The sequence below is a fragment of the Melanerpes formicivorus genome, unplaced genomic scaffold (assembly GCF_026170545.1).
Source record: "Melanerpes formicivorus ecotype bairdi unplaced genomic scaffold, bMelFor1.0.p_v2 SCAF_4, whole genome shotgun sequence".
NCBI classification, from domain to species: domain Eukaryota; kingdom Metazoa; phylum Chordata; class Aves; order Piciformes; family Picidae; genus Melanerpes; species Melanerpes formicivorus.
The window spans coordinates 26,355,277-26,374,447 of record NW_027142356.1 but is presented as its reverse complement, the minus strand read 5'-3'; the positions used below and the strand labels follow the sequence as shown (position 1 = coordinate 26,374,447).

General features: G+C 45.8%; 1 protein-coding gene across 28 annotated transcripts in view; it reads right to left on the bottom strand.

Moving 5' to 3' along the window:
- The window catches only part of ADGRL3 (adhesion G protein-coupled receptor L3), a 614,635-nt gene that overhangs the window by 442,913 nt on the left and 152,551 nt on the right, over positions 1–19,171 (bottom strand). The window contains exon 1 of one of the 28 annotated variants that reach the window (XM_068137396.1): positions 10,446–10,465. The exons of the other annotated variants lie outside the window; for them this stretch is intronic. The gene's annotated coding sequence lies outside the window, so the exon portion shown is untranslated. Of the gene's footprint in view, positions 1–10,445; positions 10,466–19,171 lie in introns of those variants that run through there. 28 annotated transcript variants of the gene reach the window in all.

Below are 19,171 nucleotides of genomic sequence, written 5' to 3'. Positions count from 1 at the left end.
TGGCCACTATCAATAGTAGCCATAACAATTAAGCTTTGCCATTAATGGATGTTTTCTCCTCCACCACCTCTTGACTGTTTGTCACCAATTCATCCCTAGAATAATTAGCCAAAGCAAATCATCTCTCTGTTTAGACAGAGCACATTACTGTGACATTCAAAGCCTTGCCAACCACTGGTGTACTTTCATCACTAACACAGACAACACATCATCAAAACTACGCTTACTCACTGGGTCTTAAATTCAGTGCAAGGGAGCAGAATCAGATTGAGCTCTCCAGAAACCAGAAATTCCCAAGTCATTGTCTTGACCAGACTGAAAAACTGGGCAAAGAGAAACTTCATGAGGTTCAACAAGAATAAGGGTAGAGCCCTGCACCTGGGGAGGAACAACACCGTGCACCAATACAGGTTAAGGGCTGGCCTGACTGGAAAGCAGCTCCATGGAGAAGGACCTTGGAGTTGTAGTGGACAATAAGTTATCCATTGCACAGCAATGTACTCTTGTGACCCTGAATGCAAATGGTCTCCTAGGCTACATTAAGAAGAGTGTGGTCAGCAGGTCAAAGGATGTTCTCCTCCCACTTTACTCTGGCCTGATGAGACCACATCCAGAGTACTCTGTCCAGTTCTGGGCTCCTCAGTTCAAGAGGGACAAGGATGTGCTAGAAAGTGCTCAGTGATGGCTATACAGGTGAAGGGACTGGAACATCTGTCTGATGAGGAAAGGCTGAGAGAGCTGGGGCTGTTTAGCTTGGAGAAGAGAAGGATGAGAGGACATCTTATGAATGTTTACCAGTATCTGAAGGGTTGTTTCCAAGAAGAAGGGGCCAGGCTCTTTCCAGTGGTGTCCTGTGATAGGACAAGGGACAATAGATACAAACTGAAACACAGGAATTTCTACCTCAAGACAAGGAAAATCTTTGCTGGAGCCCTGGAGCAGGTTTACCTGCGAGGCTGTGAGGTCTCCTTCTCTGGAGACTTTCAAAACTCATCTAGATGCATTCCTGTGTGACCTGCCCTAGGGGTCCCTGCTGTGGCTGGGGGGTTTGACTCAAGGAGCTCAAGAGGTCCCTTCCAACCCCTACCCTTTTAGGATTCTGCGTGTGGCATTATCTTCCCACCTGAAAATAGCACTTCAAAGATGGATTAGCCTTTCATCTCCCAGATGCCAACATCAGGCCTGTCAGTGGTACCCAGAAAGGGGATGTGAGAAAAGCCAGTCTAGTACTGCCCAAGTGGTCTCACTCTGCTGGGCACCTAGGTATTCAGCAAAGACCTCCAAGATGATCAAGTTCAACCTTCTACTCAACACCTCCATGACCACTAGGTATGCAGAGGTAAGTATATTCCTTGCCACATAGATCTATATCCCTTTGAAGCTTTCACAACAAGGAGGAGTCTTTGGAGATCAGAAGTAGGCAGATTCTGCAGGCACAGCTAAGGTGAATAAATCAGGGTCAGTCTTCCCACTCACAACTTACAGCTGCCTCTCTGTAGGAGCAGCAGACTCCTACAGCCACCAGAAACCTAGACACGTGCAAAATAAATTCCCCTTTAAGGAAAAGAAACAAAACCCACCAACAACAAAAACCTACCACCCCCAAACCAAAGAGTTCTTAATCTTTACCCTGCTGATCACTCCAGCTACTTCCTCTTCTTCTACAGGTACCACTGCCATCAGCATTTTCCCAGGACTGGAGTTCCAGTGCAACACTTTGCAGGCACAGGTAAGAGGGCTGCTTTCAGAAACAAAGAGGAAGATGGGAGGAACAGACAGAAGGAAAGAAATCCTCCTATTCCTCTTGTTCTCAAAACTCACAAGTTAAAATTTATTCCTTTTGCCTCACTGGATTGACATGATTAAGTCAAATCAACAGATGAAATCCACAAGGAGTGACCAACAGGCTCAGGGAAGTGATTGTCCCCCTGTAGTGCATACTGGTGATGCCACACCTTAAATCCTGCATTTGGTTTTGGTCCCCTTGCTCCAAGAAGGACATTAAAGGGCTGAAGTGGGTCCAGAGAAGGGCAATGAAGCTGGTGAAGAGTCTGGATTCTCAAAGACTGGAAGAGGCTCCCCAGAAAGGTGGTTGAATCCCCATCCCTACAAATATTTTGAAGAAACAGAGCTGTGGTGCTGATGGCCATGGTTTAGAACCAGACTTTGTAGAGTTGGACAACGATCTTAAAGGTCTTTTCTGTCCAAACACATTATTTGTGTTCTCATCCTTTCATTCAGCTGAGAACACCACACAGCCACAACAGCATCTCCTCAAACAGCAAGCCTAAGCTAGACCAGAAGTCTAGACATTCTATTATCTTCAAACATCACCTACAGTGGGTGCTTTAGGGCCAAGCAACCATTTAGCTATAGCCCTCCATAAGCCCTCCCAGAAAGCAAGCAATGCAAGGAGCTGAACTCAAGCAGCACGCAGCTCTGCACACATGTGCTTCCAAAACCAACAGCTTTCATTAGTCCTAACCCAGCTGAAAAAACATTTGTCAATGCTTCATTAATGCCAAGTAAGCCCTGTAAGCATGCAGGGGTTTTTGTTGTTTTTCAGAGACAGATGCTGAAAGGTAGGGTGGGCCTTTTACTCTCCTAGTATTGGTTTTCTTTGCCCTTCCATCCTCCCCTTGAGTTCAGAAGCCAGCAGCAATTATCAACCATCTGCAGTTTAAAAGGTATGCAGGTACATGTGTGCCTGTTCACACACACAGGCCAGAGAAGTCAGTAAGTCCCTTTTAGGGACAGAATCTCACCACAAGAGTCTGGATTTGGTCCTCAACAGGCAAAGAGGGCTGCTTGCTGGCTAATCCCAATGAAAGCCTCAGGCAAGAGGTTTCATCCAGGCAAAGTTTATCCAGAAAGAACAGAGTCACTAATACCAGAAGAGATGCAAGCTTGGAAATGCTTACATTTCCCTGCCCTGTTGTCCCAGGTAGTATACTACAGCCCCTCCATGCACCAGCTCCACCTTGCCCCAGATGGGGAAAACAAGGCCCTCTTTATGGCACTTAGGGATGTGAACACAAGCATCACTCAGGAGAGCACCACAACACAGTTAACCATAATACAGTTTATGCCAATCAGCCATGTAGTCACCCCCTAAACGCCCCTACATACACAGGCCAAAAAAGGGCAAACCTCTCAAGTTATCATGAATTTGCCACAGGACCACACAAGAACATTTGTTTCTTGCCTTTCTTCAAGCCCAACAAACCACATGAAGGGTATGCCTCTTTCTCTCCCTTCCACTCACACCTATGCTGTGAGACTGGATGCACCAGCACCACAATCTGTGCTTCGTATCACAACGATTTGTGTTCAAAACAAGCTTAAACGTCACCTGGTTCCAATTCCCCTGCCATGGGCAGGAACACCTCCCACTAGACCAGATTACTCAAGGACTCATCCAGCCTGACCTTGAACATCTCCAGGGAAGGGGCATCCAGAACCTCCCTGTGTGAACCTGTTCCAGTCTCTCACCACCCTCACTGGAAAGAATTTCTTCCTAATTCCCAGTGTAATTTTCCCTATTCCAGTTTTATCAATTCCTTCTCATCCTATCACTACAAGCCCTTGTAAAAAGTCCCTCCCCAGCTCTGCTGTAGCCCCCCTTCAGGGACATGTGACACTCAAACATGTTTTAAAGAGAGTAAGAGACACGTGCTTCTACCCTGTTCATTTCGGACACCTAATTGCCTTGAAGCATAGATGGATTTTGACACAGACCAGACTCCCCTCACCCAGCAGAGGCTTAGGTTGGAGATTTGGAGAAGTTTCTTCCCTTTCAGAGTGGTCAGAGAAGAGGCTGCCCAGGGAGGTGGAGTGACCATCCCTGAAGGTGTTGAAGAGATGAGTGGCCATGGTGGTGTTAGGCTGAAGGTCAGACTTTATCTTTGAGGCATTTCTACCCAAAGCAATTGTGTGACTCTACAGAAAAGACACAGTGAGGCAGCACAGCATTTTTACATCCCCTGGCTGGTTAATAACACCTAATTGCTATCCAAGATTACATTTGTGATATCCTCATTGTCATGTTTCTCAGAAGGTGTTAAACCATGACTTGTTACACATCTTTACAGAGCAGGTAGGCTGCGGCTGTTCAGATCTTTGTAAGCATGCACATTTAAACAACTCCTGAGTCCACATAGTCTTTCTTCCTTCACTTGACACCTCCATGCTGACTACTAGTCAAGTTCAAATAAGGAGCTCATTTAATGCTGAATATTTCCCCAGCACCAATGGACATTGCTTTTAAAAGGAGGGGAAGTGTGCTAACTCTCAGATATTCCTCCTAATGAAAAACTACACCATTTTAAAGGCCGCTTCAAATAGAAGATGAGAGGATGATTTTTTTTCCCCCCTCCCCCCCACCTTCAGGAACAACACTGAGGAAATTACTGTGCATCTAACCCTTCCTCCTTGTCTTTTTATCAGCAAATCCTATAAACCCACAAAATGCCAGGAATTAAATGCTGAGGTTAACAATCTGTCACTGACATATGTTGCTCCCTTAGTTTTCCCCACCACCACCAAGCCCCGAGATACAGCTGCGGTTTCACACTCAGCACAGGGTCTTATACATCACTGAGTACAAATCACAGAGGTCTTCTCCAACTGAAACAATTCTAAGATTGAGTCAAACTATCAACCCAACACCAGCATGGCCACCAAACCATGTCCCAGAGTGCCATGACCACACCTTTCTTGAGCACCTCCAGAGATGGTGATTGCACCAACCCCCTCGGCAGCCTGTTCCCATTCCTGACCAATCTCACAGCTAAGACATTTTTTCTAATCTCCAACATAAACCTCCCCTGGCACAATTTCAGGCCATTTCCTCTCATTCTATCACCTGTTATTAGTATCTTCTCCCTAGTGCCATCTTCACTCCAATCTCTTGTCAGGGAGGTGTGGGGGACAGTGAGGTCTTCCCTCAGCCTCCTCTTCTCCAGCCTAAATAACCCCAGCTCCCGCAGCTGCTCCTCACCAGAACTGTTCTCCAGACCCTTTATCAGCACTGTTGTGCTCTCTGGACACACTTTAGCACCTCAATGTCTTTCTTGGAGTGTGGGGACCAAAATCAAACCCAGTTTTTGGTGTGCTGCCTCACCACTGTTGAGTAAAGGGGTACAATAGAATAGAATAAACCCGGTTGGAAGAGACCTTCAAGATCATCGCGTTCAACCCATCAACCAATCCAACCCACCTAAACAACTAAACCATGGCACCAAGCACCCCATCAAGTCTCCCTCTGAACACCTCCAATGACGGCGACTCCACCACCTCCTTGGGCAGCCCATTCCAATGGGCAATCACTCTCTCTGTATAGAACTTCTTCCTAACATCCAGCCTAAACCTCCCCTGGTGCAGCCTGAGACTGTGGCCTCTTGTTCTGGTACTGGCTGCCTGGGAGAAGAGACCAACATCTGCCTGTCTACAACCTCCCTTCAGGTAGTTGTAGAGAGCAATAAGGTCACCCCTGAGTCTCCTCCTCTCCAGGCTAAGCAACCCCAGCTCCCTCAGTCTTTCCTCATAGGGCTTGCGTTCCAAACCTCTCACCAACTTCGTTGCCCTTCTCTGGACACGCTCCAGCAAGTCAACAACCTTTCTAAACTGAGGGGCCCAGAACTGGACACAGTACTCAAGATGTGGCCTAACCAGCGCAGTGTACTCTTGCTGGCCTCACTGTTCTTGATCCAGGCCAGCAGGCTGGTGTCCTTCTTGGCCACCTGAGCATGCTGCTGGCTCATCTTCAGCCATCTGTCAACCAGCACCCCCAGGTCCTTTTCAGCTGGGCATCTTTCCAGCCACTCTGCCTCAAGTATCTGGCTGCTTTCATTCTCCACTTGCACTTTTCCCCCTTCCCATCCTCTAATCAATGTGATTTACTTTGCTATCCCAAAAGCCAATTTTTCTAGGAGTCCTTTGGGGAAGAGAGGACACATCCTAACATGCAAGAACCTGGAAGCACTTTGCACACATGGCAGCATGCTCCAAAGCAACATCCCCAGCTTCCAGCACAACACAGGCCAGTTCCCCACCAAAATCCTTTCTTCCCTTTGGGAAACCCTCAGCCCAAGCTGTCCAAACATTATTTACAGTTTCATGTGTTGCTTTATTTATGGCTGAAATTTTCCCTGCTACTCGACTGAGTAACTTCTTAGGAATGTTCTTGGGGAGTGGGGGGGGGGGAAATGAGATCATTCAGAACTCAAAACGGAAAGAAAGAAAACCACCAAACATTTGCAGCTTTTATGCAAAATTGAAAATTGGACCAACCTCAATCCCAACCCAAACAACCTGGAGCTGAGTCTTTGCCAAGCTACAGGTGGGTTTAGTTTTTTGTTTGTTTTGGGGGGGTTTTGTTGTTAAGGAAGGAGAGGATTCCAGCTTTCTTGTCTGGAGAAGAGAGGAAAGTATGACTTCTGAGAAGATTAAATACTTGAGGTAGATAAATTTACACAACGTGTGGGAAGTGTGAACATATGTTACCTAGGAGGCCTCCCTCATGACAGCATCTCCAGAGCGTAAGCGCTTTTCGTTTGGGTTTTGTTTGTGTGGTGAGGTTTGGGTTGCTTTGTTTGGGGGTTTGGGTTTGGTTTGTTGTTGGTTTTTTTCCTTGAAAAAAAATAATAATGTAATTTAAGAGAGTTTTGCAGTCAGGAGGACTGGCTTCTGAGGCCTTCCAAATACAAGTATTAGTATCTTTTTCAGTAATTAATAGAAGCAATCATTGGAGTCTGCTTGCTTATAGATTGCCAATACAGACTGACCTGGTTAGGGTATTGAACTTAAAAGTACAGGATCTTTTTGGTTGGAAAAGACCTTTAAAAATCATGGAGTAAGAAGTGCAGCTTCCACCTTGCAATCAGACTTTAGCACTATCCTCTTCAGCGTGGCTCCAAAGGTAGAGAAAGTGGTAACTCAGCAAATGTCACAACTGGGATGGAATCACAGAATCAGCTCAGTTGGAAAAGATGCTTGAAATCATTTGGTCCAACTGTTCTCTAACCCTACCTAGTACCACATTACTGCCTCATTGAAACACCTCCAGGGATAGTGATCCAACAACCTCCTTGGGCAGCCTGTTCCAGTCTTTGAGAGCCCTTTCAGTCAAGTTTGTCCTAATATCCAACCTGAACCTTCCCTGGTGCAACAAGAAGTCATTTCCTCTCTTCCTCTCACTTGTTACTAGGAAGAAGAGTAATTTGGTATTGTTTGCAGCAGTGGTAAAAACATCTGCTCCTGCTAAAACCTCTCCTTGTTACAGATGCTCCCCACAGCTGCAGACTCACTCCAGACCCTGACCTTCCCAATACGCTGGTCTGCAGTTTTGCTTACAAATCAATGGTAAGGCGATTGTTTCTTGCAAAGGTATCCTAGGACAAGCAAGGCACAACAAGGCTCCCCCAGGGCCAGCTGGGCAGAGAAATCAATGAAAGAATTAGGCAGAGCAAACAGGATGCACAGCACCAGAACTTCTTGTGCTGAGTTCATTACAAAGCAGGTCCCCGTGTCAGTAATGACAAAGAAACGATATCATGATTTGTTTGGTTACAGCTACCAGCAGCATCCTTTTGTGACGAGCTGGCAGCTCCCAAAGAGTTGGCTTCCAGAGAGTTCAGTTAAATATAACCCTCACTGCCTGAGCCAGCAATAAAATCTATTCCATTTAATGTGATTTTGGTTAAATCTGAAACATTACCAGCCAAAGAGCTACGTATTGATTATGTCACTTCTATTCTGATGGAGAGGACTTCAAGATAGCACCCAGGATCCAATATTTCCCCTGATCCCATTAAGTTCTGCTCCCCAAAGTCCTCTGCTTATTTTATAAGCAAGCAGTATACTCACAGGTCTCCCTTACAGGTTACCCCAGACATCAGCCCATAGCAATACATATACACACACATACAGCCCTACCCCCATGCACATGATCACATAATGCACCCAGGAGGAAGGGACCCTCAAAGGTCATCTTGTCCAACCTCCCTACAGTCAGCAGGGACATCCCCAATTAAATCAGTTTGCTCAGAGCCATGTCAAATTTGATTTTGAATGTCTCCAGGAACAGGACTTAAAGCACTCCAACCTAAATCTCCCCTGCTCCAGTTTCAAACCACTGCCCCTCATTCCATCACCACAGACCCTTCTAAACAGTCCCTCCCCAGCTTTCCTGTAGGTCCCCTTCAGATATTGAAATGGTGCTTTAGTGTCTCCCTGGACCTATTGTTCTCCATTCTGAACAGCCCAAATTCTCTCAGCCTGTCCTTCATAGGAGAGATGCCACAGCCCTCTGATCATCTTTGTGGCCCTTCTCTAGACCTGCTCCATTGGGTCCACATTCTTCTCATGTTGGTGACCCCAGAGCTGGACACAGTGTTCCTTCCAGGTGAAGGTCAGAGCAGAGGGGCAGAATCACCTCTCTTCATCTGCTGGCCATGGTGCTTTTGATGCAGCCCAGGCTGCCATTGGCTCTCTGGGCTGCAAGTGCTCATTGCTAGCTCATATCCAGCTTCTCATCCATCCCCCAAGTCATTTTCCAAAGGGCCACTTTCAATCTCATCATCCCCCAGCCTGGGTTGCCCCATCCAGGTGCAGGACCTTGTACTGTGCCTTACTGAACCTCATGAGATTGTCCCTAGCCCACTCATCCAACCTGCCTAGCTCCCTGTGGATAGCCTTCATCCCATTTTTCACTCTTATCAACTGCACCACTCTGCTTGGTATAATCTGCAAGCCTGAGTGTCTACAAGCACCTATTCCTCCATATATGCTCTCTTCATATTCTTAGGGTAGAAATAACAAAAAATACAAATAAAGGAGATGGGATCTGTTTCAGTGGCTGAAGGTGGCAAGCAAATTGTGCAGTGTTACATTGCTCTCAGGCTGCAGCTAGAGAAGAGTTACTCAAGCCTGCTGATATGAGCTTTGCAGGAAAACAGAGAAGTAAAAAGCAGTGTGATGTGTACATACTTGTATAGCCAATACACCAGAGGAAGTGTCTAGTTAGATAACCTCTTTTACTTCTAATGCTTCACAGTGATTTAGCTCTCTACCCTGAGGGTTGGTAGGTAGATAGGCAGGCAGGCAGTTGGAATCCTCTCCCCTAGCTCATTAAAAATATCAATCAGGGGAACTCTCTTCTGAGGCTGAATGAGCAACAATCACATTCAAGTAATCAAAAGCACTTCCTACCAAGGTCCTCATAGCATCTGCCTTTGTGCATGGCCAGTGTAAGTGCTCGTTTTTCATCCCTGGAGACATTCAAGATCAGACTTAATGTGGTCCTGGGCAGCCTCATCTAGTTGGAGCTGACTGCAGGGGGGTTGGACAAGATGACCTTTGAGGGTCCCTACCAACCCAATGTAATCTGCTCTATTAACACTGGAAGGGCGATTTTCCTCCAACAGGGAATAAAACCAAAACTATTCCAGGATGGGCACCAATCAGCCTGGCTTGACTTGCTGTGGTCATATCTTTAACTGGTCTCTATCAAAAAAAGATAACCAGTAATCACATGTTGTCCTTTTGGAGACACTTAAGCTGATCACGGGTATCACAGTCAGGTGGGTATAAAGCTGAGCTATGGAGAAGAAAACAGAAAAGAGACCAACCAACCAACCCAAAACCAAAACAGCCACACACAAAAAACCAAACCACCAAACACTGCAAAACCAACATCAAACACAAAAAAAACCCCCACAAACAACAAATCAAACCACCAGCAGGCAGCAAATTCACAACAGAAATCCAGGGCTTAACTAAGTGTAGCTGCAGTTTTTGCAAATGGAATTTTTCTTGTACTTGACATGGCTCCTTGGAATAGCAAGCATCAAAAAGGAAAGTTTGCTTCAATTAGGTTCATGAAAATAGCTAATGGGTAAGGGCTCCAACCTCCTCCTGCCCACTTCCTTCATCAGACTGGTGATGCCTTGAATTTCTCTCACTGTTTACCTTGTCAGTGGCTTTCAGCTCTACCAAGTTCAGACCAAGAACCACAATCATGACAAAACCCAAGAAAAACCACCCTAAACAGTCAAGCAGATCCCACAGGGACTGTGACACTATCTAAAAAGCTAGAGCTGAGGAAGCCACTGGCTCCAGTACCTAAAGGGGGCCTACAAGAAAGCTGGGGAAGGACTTTATGAAGGCTTGTAGTTACTGGACAAGGGGCAATGGATTGAAGCTGTAAAAGGGAAGATTTAGACGGGAGATTAGGAAGGAATTATTTCTAGTGAGGGTGGTGAGACATTGGAACAGGTTGCCCAAGGAGGCTGTGGATGCTCCCTCCCTGGAGGTGTTCAAGGCCAAGTTGATGAGGCCCTGAGCAAGCTGGTCTAGTGGAAGGCGTCCTGCCTATGGCAAGGGGTTTTACAGTCCCTGCCAATCCAGACCACTCTGATTCTATGATTCTACTTCTATACACTTACCTGAAGAGGACTTGAGCTCAAGAGAGAGAAAGAATCTCCTTTAGTTTTGATGTTGTTCTCTGCAGTGCCTGATAACCTTCTACACAAAAGCAGAAGCCTAACTGGTAACATTTATTACCTTTTAAAGCCTCTTTCAGCTGTAAAAGAGATCCAAGTATGACACAGCTCCACACTCAACTTTGGCAGGCACACCAGGAGAGCACTCTTATCTTCTGCACGGAGATGCAGAATTTCTAATGCAGAGCTTAGTAGCAAATTCTAATTTCTTCAGATTTTCCCTTGTAGAAAAAGATCTGCTCCAGTAGCTGTACAAAGGTGATCTGTGTTTTCTGCTCTCTTGACTATTTTCCACTCCTCTGGTCCAGGTTTACAGAAGAAAGCAGGAGATCGAGAGGAAGAAGCCCTGTGATGTAATTTTTGACAAGTTCTGCAGCCCAGTTACAAGGCACTCAAGTAAAGCTGCCTAAATTGGTGGCATCTAGCCAACAAAACAAGTCAGGATTTAGTGCCAAATTACTCTGTGAGTAGCTTACATGACTAATACTGGGCTTAAGAACAATTCCTCTGTCTTCACAAGCCCCACTAGCAGCTTTAACCTTTCAACACCCAGAACTGTCACATGAGACATCAAACATCAGTGAGTGTGCAAACCTGCACAGCCACACCACAGGAAGAAAATGAGCTGCAAGTAAAACAGTGTATGAGGCCATCATCTGTTAACCATTCAGAGCAGGTATGAAACCACAGCAGTTATGTCTTTGCCCAAAAGGCTGATTTCAAGATGGACCTAATCACCACCAAGAGCTTCATCTGGGGCCAGATGTCCCAGAATTAAGTCCATGCCCACTATCTTCTCTCTCTCTGTACCAGAAGTTGGAGTCTTACATCTGTGTCCAGTTCTGGTGCCCCCAGCATAAGAGGGGCATGGAACCATTGGAGCAGATCCTAAGCAGAACCACAAAGACAATTAGAGAGCTGGAGAACCTCCCCTATGGGGACAGGCTGAGAGAGCTTGGGCTACTTAGCCCAGAGAAAAGGCTCCAGGGAGACCTTAGAGCAGCCTCCCAGTACCTGAAGGAGGCTACAGGAGAGCTGGGGAGGGACTTTTGACAAGGGCTTGCAGTGACAGGATGAGGGAGAATGGCTTTGAGCTGGAAGAGGGCAGATTAGGAAGAAATTCTTTCTGGTGAGCATGGTGAGACACTGGAATGGGTTGCCCAGGGAGGTTGTGGATGCTCTTTGCCTGGAAGGGTTTAAGGCAAGGTTGGACAATGATTTGAGCAATCTGGTCTCGTGGGAGGTGTCCATGCCCATGGCAGGGGTGTTGGAACTGGATGGCCTTTAAAAGTCTCTTCTAAACTATGTCATTCTATGAAGCTTGAAAGCATAAAAGTAAAAGCCATGGCTTTCTTCCACACCCAGCATCCTCCTCCACTCTACATGAAAGTCTTCCCCTTCCATGTTAAGCCACATCAAGTCAGAAATTAAAAGAAACAAAGGAAAAAGGGCATTGAACTTTTGTTTTTCTCTGTTCCAAGCTACAGACATAGAGCAGCATCTATGTGCAGATCCTAGTTAAAATGCTTCATGCAACATCCAGACTATCCCATCCAGACTCTCCCACAAAACTCTGGAAAAGCCAGAAAAGAATCTATTAGGAGAAAGCTACTACCTCCTCTTCCCCCCAAGCCAACAAAGCGTGGCAGCACTCCTTCTTCCACAAACCCTTTTCAGTGCCACACTTCAAGACACATTTTGGTCACCTCACTGATGCACACACTCAGCTCCTCACAATGCAAGGCCTCAGGGGTAAGGCCCAAGTCAAAGCTGATGGTACAAATAGCAACAGGTTCTAAATCATTACATCCAGCTTACTCTTTAACGCTATTCCTTTTTCAAATATGTTCTAAAACCCACAGGCCTTTGACTTTGGTTTGGCACAAGGAAAGCAGTCTAGTTTCTGGTGGCTTGAGCAACATGTTCCCAAGATCCAGGCTTGCTCCCAACATCACGTTGCCTCCGTTCCTCAGCTCACACAACTTCAACTCAAAGCAGGGCTCCAGCCCTCAGCAAACAGATGCCAGAGGCTGGGGATTGATCTCAGCTTGTTTCTGCCCCCCCAGGTCCCCTTTAAAGAGGGGCCACAGGGAAAACTGAGTGGGTGTTAGGGGAACAGCACACCTGAGGTACCACCACTGACATCTGGCTCATAATGCCGAGCCACACTTCTGCTCCTACTGCTTTCATTTAAAAAGTTCCTATTTAGGGATCCTTAAAAAATTCAAAGCAGGGGTCAGGGGATGAAACACCATTTGTAGGGGTTTAAGAATTAGCATCTTTCCTCCATAATCATTTTCAGCCCTCTCTCTGCTTCAGACCAGATTTCAAAGGGAAACACAAGTTTGGACTCTATGACCTTAAAGGTCTTTTCCACCCTTAATGATTCTATGATTCCAAGTTACTTAGAATTCACTGGCAAGGCTACAAAATAAATTTAAAGACACCCATTAACTCAGGAATAAAATATTGACCTGTGCCCATGCAGAGCAGAAGACATGAAATGCAGGAAAAGGTCCAGTGAGAAAGTTGGTCTAGACGATCCTTCGTATCCCTTCCAACATGAGATTCTGTGATGCTCTGAAGGTGGCATAACTACTCCTCCTCAGGATAGAGGATTCAAGAACATCACAAACCATAGAGAAATGGACATAACATCATAAAAGGGAGAACAGTATCTGTAATGTGCTGCTTTATGCTTTTAAACTGATTGTTTACTTTCTGTACTGAGATCAAAACTAGAGGTGTTGAAAAGAGGCAGAGATGTGGTACTAAGGGCCATAGTTTAGCATCAGACTTGGTAGACTTAAATAATGGCTACACTCAATCGGAAAAGTATTTTCCAGCCCAAACAATTCTATGATTCTAACTCATTGGAGATCATACTCTTGGCCATAAACCAGATTTTGTCCCACCTTGGAAACCAAGCAGGCCTTGGCTGAAAGAAGAAATTAGCATCCTGAGTATCAAAGGTAAAATTTATTGTTGGTCAGCTAAAGTATGTTCAGTTGTGGAAAGGGTGGGCAGCATCTAAGAGTGAGATCTGAGCAGCTAGAGCCAGGACAGGAGACACAGCATTGCAAAGACCATTAGTCTCTAGGTCTTTAATTACAGCAGTATCATCACAGAGTGACTGATGTCATCAGTTATGCCAGCAGAAAACCATCTCAGAGACAGATTCCTGACCTTTGATTTGTTCACGCACCTTACAGACTTCACCTCACCATGAAGGTGCTGCTGGAGGAGATAACCTGCAGAGCATGATCATCAAGCACCAGCTCAACCCCCAAGCATGACCTCAGAGTTCCTAAGCCAGTCTCCTTGTGACTACATCACACAGGCCCATGCCCCATTTCAGTGTCTAAAATGATGCAACTTGCTTCATGCTTAGAAATCTTTCTCCCTACTATTGGGCAACAGAACAAGAGGAAACAGCCAGGGGATGTTGAGGTTGGAGATTAGGAAAAAATTTCTTCCCTTCAAAACAACCAAAATAATTGTATGATTCTATGGTTATGATGAATGAAACCACTTCAATATACTGCATCCAGTTCTGGTGTCCACATTGTAAGAAGGGCATAGAACTGTTGGAGTGAGACCAGGAGGCCCACAAGGATGATCCAAGGTCTGGAGCACCTCTGCTGTGAGGATAGGCTGAGGAAGTTGGGGTTGTTCAGCTTGAAGAAGAGAAGACTCAGGGAAGATCTTATAGCTACCTTCTAGTACTTAAAGGGATCCTACAGGAAGGATAGAGAGAGACTTTTCATGAGGCTGTGTAAGCCAGACAAGGGGGAATGGTTTCAAGCTGAGAGCAAGCAGGGTTAGACTGAATGTGAGGAAGAAGTTCTTCAGTACAAGGGTGGTGAGACTCTGGAATGGGCTGCCCAGAGTAGTTGTTGATACCCCTCCCTGAGGCCAGATTGGATGAGGCATTAGGCAATCAAGTCTAGATGAGTGGTTTCCCTGTCTGCTGTAGGGGTTTGGAGTAGATGGTCTCTTAGATCCCTTCCAACCTAGGCCATTCTATAGTAAATCTATGATTTTATGATAAACATTGGCCTTACCTAGCTGAAATCATTCGGCACACCAGACAGGAGTCAGATTAAACCCCCCCCCTGCACTGCTCATTGCTTTGACTTAAGGTGTCTTTGTTTTAGAGGTGACACACTCACCTCATCCCACTCTGCAGAATATCAGCTGCTGATTTGCTTCAGCGCCTTGCCTGCAAGCAAAATAACTTACAGACCTGTTTGGTGGTGTACAGCACCCTGCAGACAGCAGTGCTGAGCATCTTCATGTGATAACACGTGCAAAGATGGGATAAGGCTTTTCTCATTTTAATATATAAATAAAATGCAATTATAATGTATTTATGACTACACACAGACATCTAAAGCAACTTGCTGACTAAGCTTTTTTTATTGTGTTTTTTTGTTGTGGTGGTGGCAAATACTTGGCTTCTTATATACGAGGAATATCAGCTAACAAAAATGTTCTTGGAGCTCTCCCTTAGAAACAAGAGGAAATTTCACTCCTCTGTTCCACTAGGTTTCTCCAAATGGGATTACTGTAAACCTACAAAACTAAGGGAAAATAAAGATCCCTCCTGCCACAATAGAGTCCTTGTCAAAAAAGGCTAATTCTTCTCCCACCTTTTGTCTATCCTTTTCTACCAAGAGCTGTGTTATTCAGAATGGAAACAGTGTTTATACACAAAAGTCAAAGGGGCTCTTCAACATGCTGCTTTATTCTGCTCTGGTAAGACCTCACCTGGAATACTGCATGGAGCTCTGGGGCCCTAAACACAGGAAGGACATGGACCTAATGGAGAGGGTCCAGAGGAGGGCCATGAGAATGACCAGGATGCTGAGGCACCTCTGCTATGAGGACAGGTTGAGGGAGCTGGGGGTGTTTGGCCCAGAGAAGAGAAGAATCTGGGGAGACTTAATAGCGACCTTCTAGTACCTAAGGGAGCTACAAGGTGACTGCAGAGGGACTGTTTGTGAAGGCCTGCAGAGGCAGGGCAAGGGGCAATGGTTTGCAATGAGAGAAGAGCAGATTTGGATTGGATGTTAGGAACAAGTTCTGCGCCATGGCGGGGGGGAGACATGCTGCAACAGGTAGCCCAGGGAGAGTGCTGAGGTCCTGTTCCTAAAGATATTCAAGGTGAGGCTGAAAAAGGCTCTGACCACTCTGATCTAGTGGAAGATGTCCCTGCACACTGCAGTGAGGTTGGACTGGACTTCTGGAGGTCCCTTCCAACCAAAACCATTCTGTGATGCCTCTCACAAGGAAATAAACAGTAACTACTACTGTAAAATTTTAGTCAGAGTTAAAATACACTAATAACAGCATATTGTGGGATGGATTTGGGCAAGAGAAAGGGAGGTTGTCTACACTGGAAAATAACATTGTGTTAAAAGATGATGCTTGAAGAGCACCATTAACAGCTGGGATCAGCTTTTCACATGGTATCATCTGGTACTGCTCCTAGAAAATTTTTTGCCATGATACTTGCACAGATTTGCAGACACAGGCCTCTCTCTCAGCCTGCAAGGGAGCAGCTGGCTGAAATCACAACTGCCCTTCGAGGGTACTGTACATTGGGACTGCTCAGAAACTGACCCCTCCTCCATTCCCCCACCCAAAAAAAAACAATTCATTTCAAAATGCTTTTACAGACCTAAAGTTGAGCCAACCTAAACCAAGGCCAACACAAGAAGAATTTCCAGCATGCCTGTAGAAGTGCTGATTGGTCAAAAAAAGCAGTGCTACAGAAAAACAAATCAAACACGCCCAGAGTTTACAGTGCGGCGTGCAGGCTGGCACCACCTAAGAATCCTAGAATGGTTTGGGTTGGAAAGGACCTTAAAGATCAATTCCAGCCCCTCTTCACCATGGGCAGGGACACCTTCTGCTAGAGCAGGGAGAAGACCTGTTGCTGGGGAGAAGAATGTTCTGTCCTGTCAAGCCTTGACTATGTGAGTATTTCCAGCTGTTTGCACTCCATAACCATGTCGCTCCCATCCTACCTACCTCCCAACACATGTCAAATTCAGGATGAGGGGAAAGGCATAGTTGCTACCTTTGCAATTCTTAGAATCACAGAATTGTTTTGGTTGGAAAAGCCCTCCAAGACCAAGTCCAACCATCACCCCAACACCACCACAGCCATCAAACTGTGTCCCAAATTGCCATGCCCACGCACTTCCTGAACACCTCCAGGGATGGTGACTCCACTGCCTCCCGGGGCAGCCTGTTCCAATGCCTGACCATTCTTGCAGGAAAGAAATTTTATCCCCCCCCCCCAATATCCAACCTAAACCTCCCATCCTGTTTAATTGGTCAAAATGTTGCTCTTTTGTTAGAAGCAAGTTCATAAAATCACAGAAGTCATTTTAGTTGGAAGAGACATTTAAGAGGAAATCCAAGCATCGTAACTGAACAGAAGAAAACAGCGTGACATTGCTTGGGGTCTAGTGGTGGAAAGTATGTGGGAGAAAAGAAAAATAGATTGGGAGTTCCTATGCAGGAAGTTTTACTGCAGAAAAGTGTTTGCCAGTATTCTCATTCTCAACAACACATTTATCCACTCTGTGCACAGGGAGCAGAGAGGTCAAACATAAGACTTCAGCCTTGGGGCCAAAAGAAAAGGTCAGGGAAGGTCTGACACGCTGTTCACAAGCAGAGAACTAGAGTATCTCCCCCCTCTTCCATTGAAAACCTGTCCTACTTTTCTCCATGTCTTGTGAGTCAAAGCTGCTTTCTCCAAGAAACCAAAGCAAATTCCACCATAGGAAGGAAAAGCTCTGCTACGTGCAGAACCACCACCAGGGCCTGCATGTTCAGCTTCCTTCAGACAGGCACATCATTCTTTCCTCTGTGGTCAAATTGTTTGAATGCATATAGAATGGTTGGGGTTGGAAAGGACCTCCAAAGGTCATCTAGACCAACTGCTCCTGCAGTCAGCAGGGACATTCTCTACGAGATCAGGCTACTCAGAGCCTTGTTGAACCTGACTTTGAATATCTCCAGGGATGGGGCCTCAACTACCTCCCCACACAACCTGTTCCACTATTCCACCACCTTCATGGCAAAGAAGTTGTTCCCAGTATCCAATCTAAATTTCCTCTTCTCTCATTTCAAACAATTGTCCCTCATCCTATCATTGCAGGCCTTTGGAAACAGTCCCTCTGCAGTCTTCATGTAGCTCCCTTCAGGTATTCTAAGGCTGCTATTAGGTCTCCCTGGAGCCTTCTGCAGACTGAACAACCCCAGCTCCCTCAAGCTGCCCTCATATCAAAGGTGTTCCAGCCCCCTGATCATTTTTGTGGCCTTCTCACAGTATCACCAAGGTTGGAAGATACCTCAAAGATCACCAAGTCCAACCTGTCACCACAGACCTCATGACTAGACCATGGCTCTCGACCTGTTCCATCAGGTCCATGTCTTTCCTGATGCAGTATTCCAGGTGAGGTCTCACTAGAGTAAAGTGGCAGAATCACCTCTCCCAGCTTGCTGGCTACACTGCTTTTGATGCAGTCCAGGATGCCTGTGGCCTTCTGGGCTGCAAGTGCCCATCACTAGCTCACGTCCAGTATGAGCAGTAGATGGGTAGTCATGAGGAAAGCAAAGCATTATTCATTTTTCTTTCCTCGTGCTAACGTACAAGTCATACAAAATAATAAATGCAGACAAAGTCCTGATAAACACAAAAAAGCACAGCTGAGAGCAGCAAGGTTCCTTCTTTTCTGCTGCTGTGTGCCTTCTCTGTCTTAACTCATACCATATTTAATCTGTGTGTAGGAAGTCCACATTTGTTTCTCATAAGAGAATGAAAGTAATGAGATGTCAAGGAACAGTTTCCTTAGGCCAGAGACTTCAAAGGTGAGCCTGGCAGCTTGTCTCCCATTTATTGTTTGCATCAAGCTGAAGTATTTTTTTTCTGCAGAGCAACTGCCCATTTAAAATAATTATAAGCTGCAACTTAAACCCAAACACTACATGAAGGGATGATAAAACACTTACACCATCAGCCAAATTTCGGTGTCAGCCCTATGTCAGGGAACACATAACTCCAGATGGTGGATTAAAACAATAAGTACGAGCTGAAAATAAGCATATAATTCTTTCAGCTCGTGCAGAAGGGTCATGCTTCTTCATGCAACAGCAACGTGAAAGTATGGACTACATTATCTCAACACATGAGCTGCAGCAGCATCTATGTCTGCTGTGCCTATCAGCTAGATCTCTACTGCAGTGAGACCGAGGCACCAGTACAAAAACTAATTCCACCCACAGATCATTTTTCCCCCCTGAATATGATTTCACACAAAAATCACAGAATGTCAAGGGTTGAAAGGGACCACAAAAGATCAACCAGTCCAACCCCCCTGCCAGAGCACGGTCACCTAGAGCAGGTCACACAGGAATATGTCCAGGCAGGTTTTGAGTGTCTCCAGAGGAGATGTCACAACTTCTCTGGACAGCCTTTTCTAGTGTTCTGGCACCCTCACAGTGAAAAAGCTTTTCCTTCTGTTCAGATGGAACCTCCTCTACTCCAGCTTACACCCATTGCCCCTTTTCCTATCATTGGATATCACTGAGCAGAGCCTGGCTCTGTCCTCCTGACACTGCCCTTCACATCTGAATAACCATGAATGAGGTCA